Source organism: Schistocerca americana, chromosome 7, assembly GCF_021461395.2.
Source record: "Schistocerca americana isolate TAMUIC-IGC-003095 chromosome 7, iqSchAmer2.1, whole genome shotgun sequence".
NCBI lineage: Eukaryota > Metazoa > Arthropoda > Insecta > Orthoptera > Acrididae > Schistocerca > Schistocerca americana.
In genome coordinates, this window is record NC_060125.1 from 350,779,734 (window position 1) to 350,799,871 (window position 20,138).

At 43.1% G+C, this 20,138-nt stretch overlaps 1 protein-coding gene across 1 annotated transcript in view; it reads left to right on the forward strand.

The window, feature by feature from the left end:
- LOC124621817 overlaps positions 1 to 20,138 on the forward strand; it is a 524,408-nt gene that overhangs the window by 328,752 nt on the left and 175,518 nt on the right. The gene's annotated exons all lie outside the window — the stretch shown is intronic.

Genomic DNA, 20,138 nt, shown 5'->3' on the forward strand with positions numbered 1-20,138 from the left:
CAATACCAAATCTCTTTCCTGTTGTACAACGCAACTATATAAGTAAACGGGAAATGCTGAACAATGCGCTACAACAGCGGTCTGTTCTCGCTCCCACTTTATTTTATCATTATACGTCAGATCAGTCTAACACTTCTGCAACGAAATTTGTACACTGATGACCTAGCTCTACTATCTCTAGCTGACCAACAGACTGCGAAGTCACCGAGAGCATTTTAACAGAACATCTGTCCACTCTAAATGAGTAATTTAAGATATGTAGGTCTTTATCAGAGCTTAATACGGCTGAAGCTGGTTGCTGTCATCTAAATAACAGAATAAAATCTGTCAGTTTCGTACCACAATACTCAGACATCTACCTTTCAAACAGCATTCTGTAACTAGTGCCTCGAAGGTAATTACAACAGCTTGTCATATCGAAACCCACACTAGCTCTTATTCAACAGTTCACAAGAAACGCCCTCACTCTCAGTAACATAGGATTGAAATTGTGGAATAGAACCGGCGCCGCCGATCGCCGATCACCCCTTCCCCCCCACCCCACGGGTATGTACATCACGTGACGCATCGATCGCCGGCATGAACTAAATAAGGGCGGGAAGAATCAGAAAAAGCAAGTGCATCCGTATCAGATTGACAACACGTATAACCAGGATACACATGTTAGAAGCCACTAATAAATAATCCGTTGCAATGTGAAAACGTTAAACCAAAGCTATGAGACATGTTTTCAACACGAAGTGCTAAAGATATCGCAGTGTCGTCTAAACGGTAAACACTAACCCAACAAAAGCTGTGGAAACCAGGGTGATGACAAACCTCGGTAAAAGAAACGGGGTGAGGGCGGTACGACATGAAACCTATGAAAGAACATACCAGAACACTACGTGTGTTATCGAGGCATTAGAGGTACGCGTGTGCAGTCTGACGCGTGAAAACGAACACCCGTCATGTACCATCAAAGAAATGTAAAGAAGTAAGAACTGAACACTAACACTATAATGCCAACAAATATAGTGTAGCAACCATCGTGGTTACATGTCGAAGACTGAAGCAATGAGTAGGTCAAGGCAATGTTAACTTCCGTCATATAGAACGTGTGAAAAAAAACTAGAAAGGTACTAAACTGAAAACATCCTTCCCATCTCAAGAATAATAACTGCAGCCTAAAAAAATGACGTTAAAAACCAACAAGTATACGTAAAGACATATTCCTGTACATGTTGAAAACCAGTAAAACTGTATGTAGTTACGTCTACTGTACGAAACTGCTAGCGAGAAGTACAGTCACAAACAATATTTATGTATCCCTCGTAAAGTTGCGTGTTATATATACAACACATGAAAGCGTTGCAATCAGTACTTAGTCGTAACCAGTGAACTATGTTAATGTATTCTAATATACAGCCAAACAAATGTAAAGAAGAATCCCACTGCAATTACCAGTGAATTAAATGATCAAAAACTTCCAACCTGTTGTACATTAGTCTACAACCATACTTGAGGAAACCTAGGTGTATTTCAAACAGACCAATCTTAAAAACTTGTTGCACAAGCCGTAAACGTTAGTCATGGTATAGAACACCTTATGTGAATGAATACTTAAGAAGGGCGGGAAGAATCAGAAAAAGTGCATCTGTATCAGATTGAGAACACGTATAACCAGGGTACCCATGTTAGAAATCACTGATAATAAATAATCCGTTGCAACAGGTAAATCCTTCTATTACAAAAACGACCAAAAGAGAAAAGGAACAGTGAAAGAGCGTTCGACGTTTATGTACAGCCAGTATATATGACTTATGCAAGGGGGAAATGTGTTCTGGTACATTATGTGCAAACATTGCTACATTCTTAATTACAGAAAATGAGAATTTGAATGCAGCGACCTGAACGTCTACCATCCTTAAACATAATCGTACTCTTTACACTTATACCGAAGAAGGAAAAAGGAAAACAAACTCGATTCTATGGAAGTACATATTGTAAGTAAAACCGTACTATAAATACTTACAACGAAGAAAGGAAAAAGAGAAAAACATATAATCTCGGTAATATGAAGATGCGTACTCTCAAGAAACTGGTTGACACGCGCTCAAAAGCTGAGGTGAATGTTATGCCACAAAACTTAACACTAAAAACGTGTGGAAAGCAACATAGGAACGAAAGTTTACCCTGCCCGACGTCTAGGAATATTCTCACCTCTGGTCCAGTCAAAATAGCGGCCAGCATTCAAGGACATATCCATAGTTTTCTGTTCAAAAGAAATAAGACGTAGGAAGTCAGAATCGAAAGTAAACGTAACTGAAAGAACCACAAAAGATAGAGGAAAACGCATTTACCTACTAGACAGAACGATCTCTTCGATCATCACGTGCCGACAGTTACACAAACATTCAAATGAAACCGGTCAAAGATGAAAAATCAGTCAAAGAAAGATATCTCAGGTGCACGTCACTATCGATCTTGGGGATGTCATGCAAAACTATCGTAACCAAAAATGTGGCCAGAAATCACTGGGTGAATATCGTACGCGCAAACAAAACGGAAAATAGGAAATGTCCGTATGTTGATAATAACAACTATAAGTCCGCTGTCGCAGGAAAATATGCTCAGCACCAAAGTCGACAGGAAAAGTCATTTATATCAAACAAGATAAACCATCATAAAAGATAGCCAGGGAATTACTAAGAAATACATTTAAGTAGTGGAAATTCGTAATGGTTCCCAATAAAATGTATGCATACAAATCTAAGTGCATACGAAATTACGGAAACAGTCGAAAAACCATTTGTTCTTGGATTCTGCATGTTCATTCAGTAAATTCATAGCCTCCTCGTGTAAGGGCATGAGATTTCTAAATCTTCCGAGGAGTCCATTGTACCTCTTTTGTCTGGGAAACGTAAAACTTTAAGATTTTCATTAATATCTGCAGCAGTATGCCTCGTTGTTTTTAGGTGTTCTTTAAATGTTGTTGTGATCTTCAGTCCTGAGACTGGTTTGATGCAGCTCTCCATGTTACTCTATCCTGTGCAAGGTTCTTCATCTCCCAGTACCTACTGCAACCTACATCCTTCTGAATCTGTTTAGTGTATTCATCTCTTGATCTCCCTCTACGATTTTTACCCTCCACGCTGCCCTCCAATACTAAGTTGGTAACCCCTTAATGCCTCAGAACATGTCCTACCAACCGATCGCTTCTTATAGTTGAGTTGTGCCACAAACTTCTCCCCAATCCTCTTCAATACCTCCTCATTAGTTATATGATCTACCCATCTAATCTTCAGCATTCTTCTGTAGCACCACATTACGAAAGCTTCTATTCTCTTCTTGTCCAAACTAGTTATCGTCCATGTTTCACTTCCATACATGCCAACTCTCCATACAAATACTTTCAGAAACAACTTCCTGACGCCGGCCGCGGTGGTCTAGCGGTTCTAGGCGCGCAGTCCGGAACCGCGCGACTGCTACGGTCGCAGGTTCGAATCCTGCCTCGGGCATGGATGTGTGTGATGTCCTTAGGTTAGTTAGGTTTAAGTAGTTCTAAGTTCTAGGGGACTGATGACCACAGTAGTTAAGTCCCATAGTGCTCAGAGCCATTTGAACCATTTGAACTTCCTGACACTTAAATCAATACTCGATGTTAGTAAATCTCTTCTTCAGAAACTCTTTCGTTGCCATTGCCAGTCTACATTTTATATCCTCTCTACTTCGATCATCATCAGTTATTTTGCTCCCCAAGTAGCAAAACTCCTTTACTACTTTAAGTGTTTCATTTCCTAATCTAATTCCCTCAGCATCACCCGACTTAATTCGAGTACAATTCATTATCCTCGTTTTGTTTTTGTTGATGTTCATCTTATACCCTCCTTTCATGACAGTGTCCATTCCGTTCAACTGCTCGTCCAAGTCCTTTGCTGTCTCTGACAGAATTACCATTTCATCGGCGAACCTCAAAGTTTTATTTCTTCTCCATGGATCTTAATACCTACTCCGAATTTTTCTTTTGTTTCCTTCACTGCATGCTCAATATACAGATTGAATAACATCGGGGAGAGGCCACAACCCTGTCTCACTCCCTTCCCAACCACTGCTTCCCTTTCGTGCCCCTCGACTCTTATAACTGCCATCTGGTTTCTGTACAAATTGTAAATAGCCTTTCGCTCCCTGTATTTGACCCCTGCCACCTTTAGAATTTGAAAGAGAGTATTCCAGTCAACATTGTCAAAAGCTTTCTGTAAGTCTACAAATGCTAGAAACGTAGATTTGCTTTTCCTTAATCTAGCTTCTAAGGTAAGTCGTTGGGTCAGTATTGCCTCACGGAATCCAAACTGATCTTCCCCGAGGTCAGCTTCTACCAGTTTTTCCACTCGTCTGTAAAGAATACGCGTTAGTATTTTGCATCCGCGACTTATTAAACTGATTGTTCGATAATTTTCACATCTGTCAGCACCTGCTTTCTTTGGGATCGGAATTATTATATTCTTCTTGAAGTCTGAGGGTATTTCGCCTGTCTCATACATCTTGCTCACCAGATGGTAGAGTTTTGTCGGGACTGGCTCTCCCAAGGCCGTCAGTAGTTCTAATGGGATGTTGTCTACTCCCGGGGCCTTGTTTCGAATCAGGTCTTTCAGTCAAACTCTCCACGCAGTATCGTATCTCCCATTTCATCTTCATCTACATCCTCTTCCATTTCCATAATATTGTCCTCAAGTACATCGCCCTTGTATAGGCCTCTAGATACTCCCTCCACCTTTCTGCTTTCCCTTCTTTGCTTAGAACTGGGTTTCCATCTGAGCTCTTGATATTCATACAAGTGGTTCTCTGTTCTCCAAAGGTCTCTTTAATTTTCCTGTAGGCAGTATCTACCTTACCCCTAGTGAGATAACCCTCTACATCCTTACATTTGTCCTCTAGCGATCCCTGCTTAGCCATTTTGCACTTCCTGTCGATCTTGTTTTTGAGACGTTTGTATTCCTTTTTGCCTGCTTCATTTACTGCATTTTTATATTTTCTCCTCTCATCAATTAAATTCAGTATTTCTTTTGTTACCCAAGGATTTCTACTAGCCCTCGTCTTTTTACCTACTACCGTGTTTAATAAAATTGTTCCTAACAACAGGAATGACCTCCTTTTTGAGGACATTAATATATATATTTACTGTGTCTGAAGAAACCCATTTGTAGTTGCTTGGTATATGAACATTCTTAATTATCTCAACAAGGACATACGGGTTTTTATCCGAAAATTGCTACTTGAATACATAATTTTCGATTAGAATATCATTCAAATTATTACAGTGTTTGTAAGCAGGATATTGATATGGTTAACAATGAATTTCATTGGGTTGTTCATTTTATGAATCAGGCTGTGCCCTTAAAGTAAGTGGTCTGTGGCTTAATAACTTCAAGAGCTCTACAAACTCTGTTACTGAACAAGAAGAACGTAGTAGTAAGCACGCTTTTAATATATTTCAGTAAGTGTTTAGTAGGGTCGCGTTCAAGGTGTGAAATTCCATTATTCTCAAAAAACTTCTTAACCTTAGCAATATACTCATTCATATGTAATATTACTAAGGTATTCCCCATATCGCTTTTCAAAACCACTGTCTTATGCTTTACCAATTTTTGATTAATACTGTGCACTAGTTCTCCATCATTACTGAATTTATTTGTGTTAGTTTTCTTACTTCTAGTACAGTGTTCGGCAATTGACTCAGCAACTTCCTGATCAGTAAGTTCTGCTGTGTCTTACTAACTTTACAGTACTAACACACGACAAACGTGTTTTCGGCGCAACTTCTTGTCAACAGCATATTTATTACTGTGTTGCAATAACGTTAACTCATTATCACTAAATACAATGTCTGTTTTATTAATTATTCTGTAGTAAAATAAATGACCACTCCAGGTATATTCAGTTTCATGTAATCTATGCTGTCTACGTTTCAATTTACAAATTTTCTTTTCTTCGTTGCTAACTATAGTATGCATCCTATTATCTAGTAAATCGTTAACATGATGCGTTGATCGATCAAACTGCAGGGGACTCATCATTTTACTATGTTGCAAATCGGGCGGGAAGGAGCGCCTGGTCCCCGGCACGAATCCGCCCGGCGGACTTGAGCCGAGGTCCGGAGAACTGGCCGGTCTGTGGATAGTTTTTAGGCGGTTTTCCATCTGCCTCGGCGAATGCAGGCTGGTTCGCCTTATTCCGCCTCAGTTACACTATGTCGGCGATTGCTTCGCAAACAAGTTCTCCATGTACGCGTACACCACCATTACTCTACCACGCAAACATAGGGGTTACACTCGCCTGGTGTGAGACGTTCCCTGGGGGGTCCACCGGGGACCGAACAATAAGCCTGGGTTCGGTGTGGGGCGGCGGAGGGGTGAAGTGGACTGCGGTAGTCGTCGTGGGGTTGTGGACCACTGCGGCTAAGGCGAGGACGGAGCCTCTCCGTCGTTTCTAGCTCCCCGGTTAACATACAATCCAATACAATACAAGTTGCAAATGATCCAAGTAAACCTGTTTTGGAAGGAAATCTTGTTTCTGACACAGGTGTCTACGTTCAAGCCTCATCCACAGTCTCCCAATCCTTTGCTTTACTTTTTGTGCTATCATATGGTGTCCCCGAATCTTCACTTCGGCGTAGGTGTGAGTGATGACTTCTGAGATATATCTTTTGTTGAAGTGGATCGCTGTTGCTGCGTTCATTAACTTGATTTTATTCGCATGCATTTATGGAACTATTCCATTACCAGTCTCTGTATGTCCATCTTTATACAGATGGTTGGGGGACCTCGACTGTTTATGACTGGGAATTTAAACGGCTGAAAGGATTTTGATTCTACATTCTGTACTGAATAGCCGAGGTCCCGCAACCTTGTGTATAAAGATGGACATAAAGCAACATTGACTCAATACGGAACAACAATCAGTCGCAATCGCATTGGTTTTTTTAATAGTCTTGCATCTCCAGATTTCAGCTGTAAATAGACATCTTCATTGCATCTGAGTGAGTTATAATTCAATAAACTCCCAGCAGAACATTTCACCATACGACTTCATTGGTGTATAGGCAGAAGGAAAATGGACTCTTTTTAATACCTGCATTGACTTTATTCTTCGTTGATGGAAATGTAAAGTAAACAAAGAAATGAAGGTAGCAAGTACTTGAATTTGCTTCTATGCAGAAACGCACGCACACACACACAATCACGCGACCTTCCACTTAGAGTAAAACAACTTAAACAACAACATTTCAATATTCCACAGAAACGAACACACACACACACACACACACACACACACACACACACACACACACACACACACTGTCATGCGATCTCCCACTTAGAGTAAAATAACGTAAACAACATTTCAATATTCCACGCGTAAATAAGATTTCTATACGAAGTTCTCGACGGTTGCAGATGACAAGCTCGAAAAGAATAACACCTGTACAGAAAGCTATAGGAAGTGTTAAAAAGTTTTTGCTTCACTTTGGGAATACTTTAATTAAAGACTGAAATTATGTATGTACTGACAGTAAAAAGTAATCCTTGCCATTATTTGACAAAAAGAAAATAAAAGACCCACTTAAGATGCTGTGACTTCTGCGAAACATATCTGGTAAAAAAGTACAAAACATTGTCTTTGCTCAAGGAGGAAGCTATCAAAAAACAAATTTATTTTTAAGAAAATACGAACACAAACGTGTGTTTCATCCTCAAGATGAAGAAGGACAGTCAATGCACACGCGCCTTAAGAGAATGTACTGTTCACTCAACAGTGTTGTACATTACAGAAACTGTTCAAAATAGATAACAACACATTCAATACAGGCGTAACTGTAGAAAATTCTGGCGCACTATGCCAAGGACAAACCTCATCAGACGTTGCAGATGTCCTGCAGAGAAATGTTTCTTCGTCGGAGGCTGGTGTCACATACATGAGTGTTTTGATCTGCTCTTCACAAAGAAAAATGATCTTCCGTTCTTTTCCAACGGCTGGTGTACGTGGCATTGAGTATCTCAGGTACTTGTGCAGAGTAGTGTGCAAGTGCTCCCCCTAGCTGCATCCACATCTGACGACGCATGTTAAGTGGTACATTATCTTTGGTAAGGCGCGTGTGGCATTGATTGTCACTATTGTTCCTGACACTCCAAAGCTTTCGATGGCCCAGGGTTGCTTCCAAGACCATAACTTGCTATGCACTTGAGTTTGAGCGCGACCTTTTGACTCAACTTGTGTTTCTGTTACACCCAATATATATAGTTGGTCAAAGACACTAATGCTTATTTTTTTCTCCCACTGGATGAGTATAGTCTGAGTAATCGTTAGGCCTTCTTAAGAAGGGAGAGTTTTCACGCATCTCAGTGTTTATGATGTTATATCTCCTGAACTATGTGTCATGTAATGATATAATTTTGCTGGTACATTCGGTGCTATATGTGGATGATGTCTGCAAAATGTTTTGCGAATAGATTAGTAGTAAAGAAGTTTATTTTACTAATGTGGCTTACATGGTCATTTTAGTCTTATTTAAGGACTTCATAGATAAAAGATTAAATATATACAAAAATATAGGTAATAAATAAGCAAACAAATATTATAACTGAATATTTCGGTCTCTTAGCCACTCTACAGCTCTTCGTGTCACCAAATGTAGCTCTCTGAGTCCATCAGGAAATTTTCGAAGTCTACTCTCTTCAAACAGGTGCTGCATAGTTTTCTCAGGATCACCACAGTCATACGCCGGGGCATCCGGGACCTCCATTAATACATACAGGCATCACATTTTACATCCCTTGTACGGAATCGATTCAGGGATTTCCATAGTTTTCTCGGAAGTGCAAATGCTATCACACGTTTGTTATGGCCTGTTATAAGACGAGAATTATTCGGAGAGAACTTCTGCCAAACCTCTTTCCATACTTGGCAAAAATCATGTAAAAGAGGCGAATCTTGCGTTGACCGGTGTGGTCTTCTACATTTGAGTCTTCTGGCAGATATAATCTGTAGTTGATTATATAGAAGGGAATTCTGGCTAGTAAAACACTTTTGGGACTCCCTTATTGCTGCTGTTTCTCGTCACATTGATGGAGGTGCAATATTACAAAACAAATCAGCCCTGGACATGATGTTGATTTAGCACTGTCACTGATTATTCTCATTTCTTAACGCAGTTTGACGTCAGTTATGTGTACGTGTGCATTATTTTTCCATGCTGGAGCAAAGTATTCTACCGTGGACTAAATTAATGCCAATGTGGTAGTACGAAGAATATCTGCATTTGCGCGCCATCCTGACCCAGCCAGTTTTCTGACAATATCAGTTTTGGTGTTCACCTCTTTTGCTGCGGATTCTAAATGGTTCTCAAAGGTAAGAGTCCGGTCTAAAATGCCCCCCAAGTATTTTGTGTATAGGTTGTGTTCCAGGGCAAAGTTTCCGAAGACCACATTTAATTTGAGGTTTGCCTCACGTTCATTATTATGGTAAGCATTTACCTCCGTTTTAGACCGATTCGGTTTCAATCTCCAGTTCTTGAAATAGTCGCCCATTATGTGTAAATCTGTGGTCAGATGCCCTTCACACTCTTCCAGGTTTCTTGCTTGATAAGCTAGTGCTAGGTCGTCAGCAAATAGTATATTTTTTTTGTAGCGCTAGTGTTGGGCATATCGTTGGTACAAAGATTAAGAACGGCGGTGATAACACAGAGCCCTGCGGTAGCCCATCACTCAGCCTTCGCCATATGCTCCCTTTGTTTCCAAGGAATACTTGAAATCGTCTGTTGCTGAGGATGCTATCCATTTAATTAACTAACTTTTGTATGGTATGATTTATGCAAATTTAGGCAGCAGACAACGGGCCATATAGTAACGAAGTAATAAGCAATAATTTTGTGCAGGCTGTCAGCGAGAAAAATCGCAAAGTGTTCACATTCTCAAATACTGCATCAACGTAGTGTAGATTATTTGCGCGCCTTGAGTTATGCTACCACAAGACATAGACACAGTTTGTGACTTGAGTATTACTAGACAGTGTGTTAAACCTTTAACATAAGATTATACCTCGCAATGAGGAGATCATGATAGCATTTTAAATTTTCAAATTAGGTCAGTGTTTATGTGAAATATGAAAATTTCGTTGTCGCTGGAAGCCATTAGATAGGTAACTTGCAACTGAAACTGGATTATCGTTTTAGCCGTTGAGCGATGGAAATATAAAAATACAGAGTTACACAGAAGTCACCTAAAAATCTCAGTTTAAGTATACTACGAAAACGCTTACTCCGTAGAGAATCCTATTCTATGAGAATGACAAGTGTATGTCGTAAAAAGACAGTCAAATAAGGAACACCATGGATGATTTGTAATTTTCTCTTTGTCTGTTCATTTTTACATCATCAATTGCTTACCTTTATTCTTTGTAGTCTGTCTGATTAAGGGTTGAGCAATTTACTATGTGTATTAGATTGCTCACCAATTTTATTTTCTACGAAGTTCATGAGCTACAAGTTTTACCTTTACACGTGTGTTAAACACAAATCTATGACTCAGCCTTCCGTGAATGAGAGAGCCTACTTAAATTTCGTGACTACAGACCGTAAAGAAGTTTTAGCACCTAACTCTCAGCCTCATATTTCGTTTATCGTCTCCCTCAATTTACCTGATTGCTGTTTCCTTTCTTCTGGAAGAACTTCTTAATGGAGGGTCGCGTTCGTGGTGGCACTTTACCTGAGGGGATCGTCTTTACTGATTGTGTGTGAATGCCACCTATTAACCAACGTCGCATCCTGCATTGTGCGTTCCCATCGTTCATGCGTGGAACAGTGATCATTCTGCTCGTGTTTTGCGTGCTCGTGTAAAACTGCGAGAAAAAAGTGGTGGAGCACGGCTTAGCATGAACACTACGAAAGTGCATTATAATCGACAAAGCTGACGACGCGTTACCTTTAAGAACCGCTAGTTCTTTATCACCTCTTCTCATGACAAAAAAAAATAAAAAAATAAAAAAAATTGCACAAGTGGAAGCCTAGGGTACAACAGCAATCTTTCTCAATAACTGTGTTCCATTTCTCATGGACCGCAACATGTACAATGCTGCCCAATAAATTTGCAACATACTAATGAGATTTCACTTGTTGTGCTTATTCAGTACAGTAGGAATATGTGGTGGTATTCGGCACTAGGATTAAAGGCTGCGCCGGATTGATTAAGTTACAAAAAGCAAAAATTAGTACATTTATTTTTTCCAATAACCTTGAAAGAACTTGACAAATGGCAACAAAAAGGTTTTGCAACGCGAAATTCATTTGATGTCAAGCAATTAAGAACTTATACTTTTACAGTTATATCCAAAATGTGTCGTAAACAACAAGGTAACACTCTTCAACCACTGTAAAGACAAAACTAACTAGGATTTTCTGAAAAATTTAAAAAGGTCAACAGGTGTTAGAGGAGTGTATTTAAAAACCAGACCATTTTTGGAAAAGCAGTGTAATGATAGTAAGAGCAATATCTAAACAAGGCTACGAAATGATTCTGACATAAAAGTCAGATGTTCAATTATTCTTCACTGGTTTCAGTTTCAACCCCCCCAATCTTGACACAGGCACGTCGTTTAAATATCTAAACTTAATGTTGCAAAGCGATAAGAAATGGAACGAGCATGTAAGGATTGTAATAGGCATGGCGATTGGTGGGCTTCGGTTTATGGGGAGAACTGTAGGAAAGTTGGTTCATCTGCAAGGGACACCACAAAAGGACACTAGTATTACCCATTCTTGAGTACTGCTCGAGTGTCTGGGTTCTGTACCAAATTAGAAATCGAAGCAAATTAGATGCGGACTGCTAGATTTGTTACCGGTAGGTTCGAACAACACGCAACTATTACAGAGCTGCGTCGGGAACTCAAGTGGGAATCCCTGGAGGGAAGGCAGCAAGCAGAATTGGAAACTGACTACCGAACAATTCTATAGCCCTGAATGTTCATTTTGCGTAAGGACTACGAAGATAAGATAATGGACGGCAGGGCTCATACTGAGGCATATAGAAAGTAGTTTTTCCCTTGCTGTATTTTCGAGTGGAACGCAAAGGAAATGATCAACACCAGTACATGGTACCCCCCCCCCCCCCCACCAGGCACAGTACGGTGGCTTGTAGATGCAGATGCAGATCGGGCCTCACTTGGCTGTTATTAACATTCACCTGTTTCTATTACACATACGGACTGATAAACAATCAATCCTCGTCAGTGTCTGCAGGCTGTTCATAAATTCAAACTAACATTGAATATGACGGAGACATAATATACACTCAGGCTCATAAATTAAGGATAATTTCAGAATGTGGCTCCACACAACTTGGCACTGTACAAAACTGGCGCCAATAGCATAGACACATAGGGAACACACACGACACACATCCGTAAGTCCATGGTATTGGTGATAAGTTGAGAAAACCGTCCCGAAAAACATGTGCTACAAAACGACACTGTTTCCGGCGCATGTAACTCGACATCAATATGGGATATGATCACCATGCACACGTACACAGGCCGCACAACGCGTAGGCATACTCTGGATCAGGTGCTCGAGCAGCTGCTGGGGCATAGCCTCCCATTCTTGCACCAGTGCCTGTCGGAGCTCCTGAAGTGTCCTAGGGATGTGAAGACGTGCAGCGATACGTCGACCGAGAGCATCCCAGGCGTGCTGAATGGGGTTTAAGTCTGGAGAACAGGCAGGCCACTCCATTCGCCTGATACCTTCTGTTTCAAGGTTCTCCTCCACGATGGCAACTCGGTGGGGCCGTGCGTTATCATCGATCAGGATGAACGTGGGACGCACCGCACCCCTGAAAAGGCGGACAAACTGGTGCGAAATGACGTCCCGATACACCTGACCTGTTACAGTTCCTCTGTCAAAGACACGCAGAGTTGTACGTGCACCAATCATAATCCCACTCCACACCATCAAACCACGACCTCCATACAGGTCCCTTTCAAGGACATTAAGGGGTTGGTATCTGGTTCCTGGTTCACGCCGAATGAAAACCCGGCGAGAGTCACTGTTCAGGCTATACCTGGACTCGTCCGTGAGCATAACCTGGAACCACTGTTCCAATGACCATATACTGTGTTCTCGACACCAGGCTTTACAGGGTCTCCTGTGACCAGGGGTCAGTGGAATGCACCTTGCAGGTCTCCGGGCGAATAAACCATGTCTGTTCAGTCGTCTGTAGACTGTGTGCGTCTTGAGACAACTGTTCCGGTGGCTGTGGTAAAGTCCCAAGCAAGGCTACCTGCAGTACCGTACTTCGTGGCCGTCTGCGGGCACTGATGGTGGCATATCGGTCTTCTTATGGTGTTGTACGCTGTGGACGTCCCGTGCTGTAGCGCCTGGATACGTTTCCTGTCCGCCATAATCTTGAGATCACACTTTGTGGCACACAGAGGGCCCATGCTACGACCTGCTGTGTTTGACCAGCCTCCAGTCGCCCTAGTATTCTACCCCTCATAACGTCATCAATATGTGTTCTTTGAGCCATTTTCAACACACAGTCACCATTACTACGCCTGAAAACGTCTGCAAACCTACTCGCTGCACCGTACTCTGACATGTATCGACACACCTCTGCGTATGTGGACTGATGCCAGCGCCACCGTGCGACAACCGCAGGTCAAATGCACAGCATGGTCATACCCCGAGGTGATTTAAACCCACAAACCGCCCACCAAAGCGTTGTTTCACCATGTATCAGCATTATCCTTAATTGACGAGCATGAGTGTATTCCGTGAAGTAACCACTTGTTGGAAACGCAGATTGTTGGAGTACTGAATATGCTAGAGCTTATTGTCTGTGATTGAGAATAAATGGGTGTTAAATTTTTTCACTGCTTTATTGTTATGATCCTGTTACGTTAGAATAAATTTTCATAATGAGCCTCACTGCAGAGCCAGCATCGATGTAGCAGGGAGTCCCGTATTCGCTGGAAAATGCCTGGTGTGTTCTGTATTTGAGTGGATGATGCAAGAATTCTTGCAACCAATTCCACCTCCGAGTCACTAGGGTAGAATGCACGTCGGCTTTCATATAACCCTAGAGGAAGAAGTCTAATTGGCTGAAGTTTGGGGGTCTTGCAGACCAATGTACACATCCTCTCTGGCCGATCCACCGGACTGCCAAAAGTACTGGTTATTACTGCACGAACTGGTCCTGCAAAGTGGGCTTCATGGAACTACATCGTCCTTCTGATATCCAAGGGTACTACCTCCAACAACGTCGACAGGTGAACTTCCAAGAACACTCTGCGCATTGGCCACCTGAGTCAAGCAGGCAACATGTAAGGCCCAAGCACATAGACGACCACGAAACCGTCCCACTTGTTTACTGGAAAACGTCTCTAATGACCTTGCACAACTGTAACATAGTTCAAATGGCTCTAAGCACTATGGGACTTAATATCTGAGGTCATCAGTCCGCTAGACTTAGAACTAGTTAAACCTAGCTAACCTCAGGACATCACACACATCCATGCCAGAGGCAGGATTCGAACCTGCGGCCGTAGCAGTAGCGCGGTTCCGGACTGAAGCGCCTAGAACCACTCGGTCACAGCGGCCGGCCCACAGTTGTAATACGTGGGTTTTCATCAGACCAGAAATGCGAACTGTGACCATTATAAATGCCTTCCCTAGAAAATCGAGCGTCATCTGTAAACATAAAAACTTCAGGAAAATGAGAGTGCTCATTAGTGTGTTGCAGGAATCAGCGTACACACTGAAGACGAGGTGGACGGCCATTTGGTCCCATGGACTGTTCTCGCATAGGACGATAAGGACGAAGCAGCTGTCCACGCAAACACATCCCATACTAGACTATGGCGAATACCGAGCGCAGCAGCAATTGTTCGTGTACTTGTCTCTGGATTGCTCTCAATGTGTAACAGCATTTCTTCCTCAACGTTAGCTTACGCACCGTCCGTGGTCTGCCGGCATTAGACCTGCTTACCCTCAATGTGCCGGTATTTCCCTGTCGATCATGGCTTGCAATGAACGTGCGACAATGTGGACATCAGCGAGCAGGGAAACGTTCGTGGTACATTCGCTGGACTCCTCGGCTGTTTCCTGCAGCCACACCGTAAACAAAGTGCATTTTTTGCGGTTCTCCCCTTGTATAGCGCTCCATATTGACACTGTTGCTGTCATGCAGGCGTTGATGATACCTGCTGTTTACTGACTCAGTACATCACACTAACATTTGGAGTAAGAACACTATGCACAACGACTTTTATCTGCTCCCCTTGTGTATTATCTAAGAGTGCTCAGTACTCATGCAATATATGAATTGACGACACACGGTTGCTTTACGAAATATATTTGTTTTTATCTCCTGTATCATCCCTGCTAGTTTGGTCACTGAATTTTTGAACATATGAATAGTTTACGTCGTAACTAACCACGAAAATGTTCACCTGAAACAGTTCAGTACTAGCCACAGGACACAACACCATGTTAAATATTAGTTTAAATAGATTTAAATAATAACATTGTGGTAGGTTGCACCAGTAAATATATAACGAAACCTGCGACATGTAACATGACCGGTACACGAGAAAACAAGTTAGATCAGTTTTCGTGGAACTAAAACAGTACAATACTGCTGCTAAGCGAGGACAAAATTATCAAAACATCAGTCTACAGCACCGGATGGAAGTACTACCTCTCTAGGCACGTGTTAAACAAATCTACTTGCGGGACTCGCAGTAAAGTAGCCTAACCGTCATGGCGGATACTCAGTCTCAATAGTCCACACTACACCAGCGAGCCTCACATTCCAGACGCCATCTCTGCACGGTTTAAAAAAAAAAAAAAAAAAAAAAAAAAAAAAAAAAAAAAAAAAAAAAAAAAAAAAAAAAAAAAAAAAGCAACTACGCACCACGAAAGAATTATCCGAATGGGACGGAAATCCGTAGATGTTATGTAAACGTACGAACAAACAAATGATTTCAGTTTAAAAAAAGATTGATGGTTAATTCAAGAGAAGGAGTTTCACAAATAGAGCAAGTCAGTTACGCGTTGGTCCATCCCTGGTCCTTACGACATTAGTTATTCGGCTTGGCACTGATCGACAAAGTTGTTAGATGTCCTCACGAGCGATATAGTGCCAAATTTTGTCCAGTTGGCACGTTAGATCGTCGAAATCACGACCTGATTGGAGGACCCTGCCCATAACTTTCCAAACCTTCTAAACCGGAGGGGGGGGGGGGGGGGGGGGGGGGAGATCTGAAGCGCCTGCTAGCCAAGGTGCTGTTTGACAAGCACGAGCACTATCAGTATAAAATTTTCGCCGTGTGGGAACGGAAATTATCTTGCTAAAATGTTAAGTCCAGAATGGCTTGCCATTAAGGGCCACAAAGTGGGGCGTAGGACATTGTCGACGTAATGCTGTGTTGTAACGGTGCCGCGGGTGACAACTAAATGGGTTCTGCTATGAAATGAAATGACACACCAGACCATCACTGTTGGTTGTTGGGCCATAGCCGGCCGCTGTGGCCAAGCGGTTCTAGGCGCTTCAGTCCAGAACCGCGCTGCTGTTACGGTCGCAGGTTCGAATCCTGCCTCGGGCATGCATGTGTGTGATCTTCTTAGGTTAGTTAGGTTTAAATAATTCTAAGTCTAGGGGACTGATGACCTCAGATGTTAAGTCCCATAGTGCTTAGAGCCATGTGGGCCATATGGCGGGTGACAGTCAGGTTGGTGTCCCAGTGCTATCTGGGGAATCTCCAGACACGACTTCGTTCTCACTAACCAGAACAAAATTGTTTTCAGTGGTGAGTCATGCATCAACGTGAGCCCCAATGACCAGCTAAGACGTGTCTAGATACGCCCCAAACAGCAGTGAGACACCAGCCTGACTGTAGCCCACCATACGGCCCGACAACCAAAAATGATGAGTTGGGGTGCCATTTCATTTCATACGTAGTAGGGCCCGTTCGCCTTTCAGTGCATACAGTTCAGCAAGATAATGTCTGCCTGCAAACGTCTAGTGTTTCTACTGCTTGCCTTCATGGCTGTCAGTTCCTGTCAGATGTCTCCCCAGTAGAGAGTGTTTTAAGTATTGTGGACAGGAACATTCACCCAACTCTGGATTTTGACGACCTAACGCGCCAGTTGGTCAGAATGTGGCATGATATCCTTCAGAAGGACCTCCAACAACGCTATCGATCAATGTCCAACAGAACAACTTTTTGCCTAAGGACCAGAGGTGGGTCGACGCATACTTGCTTTCTCTTGAATAAATCAACCGATTTTTTCTGTAATTGGGATCATTTCTTTGTCTGTACAAATACATCACATCTACCGGTTTCGGCCCCATTCAGATAATTCCTTGGTGGTGTGTCATTCTTTTGTCTTAGAGCGGACCCGAAAGGAAACGGGGCTGCCTGCACCGCTGACAGCCATTGTCGCTCGCACTCTGCAGTACACATTCCTCTGCTCGGCTCACCACCATATTGCCGACCTTGCTCGGAGCTGCGAGATATCGCATTTACCTGCAGAGGGAGCAAACACCATCTTCGTCCAGCTACTCAGTGCTCTAGAGTCATGCCAGCCAATTTACCAAAATAATAATCGTCTAGGGCGTCTTGCCACGGCTCGCACGGTTGCCCCCGTCGGAGGTTCGAGTCCTCCCTTGGGCATGGGTGTGTGTGTTGTAATTAGTGTAAGTTAGATTAAGTAGTGTGTCAGCCTAGGGACCGATGACCTCAGCAGTTTGGTCCCATAGAACTTACCACAAATTTCCGAACTTTTTCCTGGGTCAAGACACGTGACATGACTGTGATCCTGCACTGCCGAATGCACCCCTTCTCGGGCGCTAGTCGTGTGGGAGCATTAAGATCCCACATGGCGTTCATTACGGGTTTCTGAAACAGTCAATTCCATACACACGTGATAGTCATGGGATCCCTATCTACGAGAGTAATGATATTGTGAAATGATAAAATCGCAGTCTCAGTAGCTTACGATTCTGCCGCTGCCCATTGCCGACGTAGATGTTTCTCCTTCTTAAAGGTGGTATAACACCATCTTATCACGAACTTCCAACACTCAAATGATTTCTGAATGATAACTCCGATGTGTAAAAAATGGTTCAAATGGCTCTGAGCACTATGCGACTTAACTGCTGAGGTCATCAGTCGCCTAGAACTTAGAACTACTTAAACCTAACTAACCTAAGGACATCACACACATCCATGCCCGAGGCAGGATTCGAACCTGCGACCGTAGCGGTCGCTCGGCTCCAGACTGGAGCGCCTGGAACCGCACGGCCACTCCGGCCGGCGCTCCGATGTGTAATTTTTCTTTATATGCAGAACGCAGATGGCTTACTCTTGCATACAGGGTAGCTACAATTAAACTTACGCTACTTGAGCCGGTGTATACGGAAAACTTTTTTAACATATTCCTATTGTCGCCCGCCCTGCTAGCCGCGCGGTCTAAAGTGCTGCTTCCCGAGCGGGAAGGCGTGTGGATGGTTTTGAAGGCGGTTTTCTATGTACCTCGGCGAATGCGGGCTGGTTCTGCTTATTTCGCCTCGGTTGCATTATGTCGGCCATAGCTGCACAAACAGTGTCTCCACGTACGCGTGAACCGTAGTTACTCTACCACTCGTCAGTGGAAGGGGGGAGGGGGGGGTCCCCTGAGGGCCGAATCGCACAATAACCCAACCCTAGGTCCGATGTGAGGCGGATGTGGAGTGTGGCCTGTTGTGGGGTTGTGTGAACCACTGAGGGCAGCGGGAGGAAGCCTCTCCGTCGTTTCCAGGTCCCCGGTTTAATACACAGTACACATGGTTACCGTACCCAACTTTATAGGAGTGATGTTCTCAGCATCAGTGTGCATTACGGTTGCAGACAGTCAGTATGGATCTGGACAAGATGAGCGGGGCTTCACCAGAGCCGGCCGAAGTGGCCGAGCGGTTAAAGGCGCTACAGTCTGGAACCGCACGACCGCTATGGTCGCAGGTTCGAATCCTGCCTCGGGCATGGATGTGTGTGATGTCCTTAGGTTAGTTAGGTTTAAGCAGTTCTAAGTTCTAGGGGACTTATGACCACAGCAGTTGAGTCCCATAGTGCTCAGAGCCATTTGAACCATTTGAGCTTCACTAGAAACACTCTTGTCTAAAGACAACAGCATTAGTTCTGCTGCTCTTCGCGAGTATCGACGCATTAGAGGAATACGGAGCTTCTTCCGCAACGAGGTTGGGGAAAATGATTCGGAAATTAGACTTAACTGGCGGTTTGGGAATAGCTCCTGGAAGAGACCGAAGGCCAAATGCGCCACAACTTTGTGAAGAAGTTACCGTTGCCATGGCTGAGAATGTTGGCTACAATATGGGATCTTGAAGCAGCACACGAGGTGCGTCACGGCAGCTGAACAGACCATGGTCCACCGTTGTTTCGCGCTGCGGAAGAGCAATCACTACTGTGGTTCCAGGTTGTCGTGGATGCCAATGGTCATCACACTAGGCAACATCTGTAACTGGAAACGTAAACGTGGTGTGCAATTAACAAATTTTACCCTCTCAAGGGAAAATTAAAATGTGTTTCTTACAGTGGGTTATTCGGTCTATCATTTCCGCATGGCCTTACAGATGCTTCCAGAAAGTTTCATTGTCCTAGGATCACTCATTTGTCGCCGGGACCGTCTCAAAAAAAAAAATCGTTCAAATGGCTCTGAGCACTATGGGTCTTAACATCTGAGGCTGAAGCGCCTAGAAACGCTCGGCTACACCGGCCGGCGGGCCGTCTCAAGAAGCGAAAGTTGATAATCACGCTGTACTTTGTACGGTTACACTGAAATTATAATCATTTGCATATCCAAGCATGTAGCCCACTTCATGCCAGTTGGACATCTTCTTCTAGTCCAGTTATGCCACAAACTCTTCTCCCAAATTCTATTCAATACCTCTTCATTAGTTATGTGATCTACCCATCTAATCTTCAGCATCCATCTGTAGCGCCACATTTCGAAAGCTTCTATTCTCTTCTTGTCCAAACTATTTATCGTCCATGTTTCACTTCCATACATGGCTACACTCCATACAAATATTTTCAGAAATGACTTCCTGACA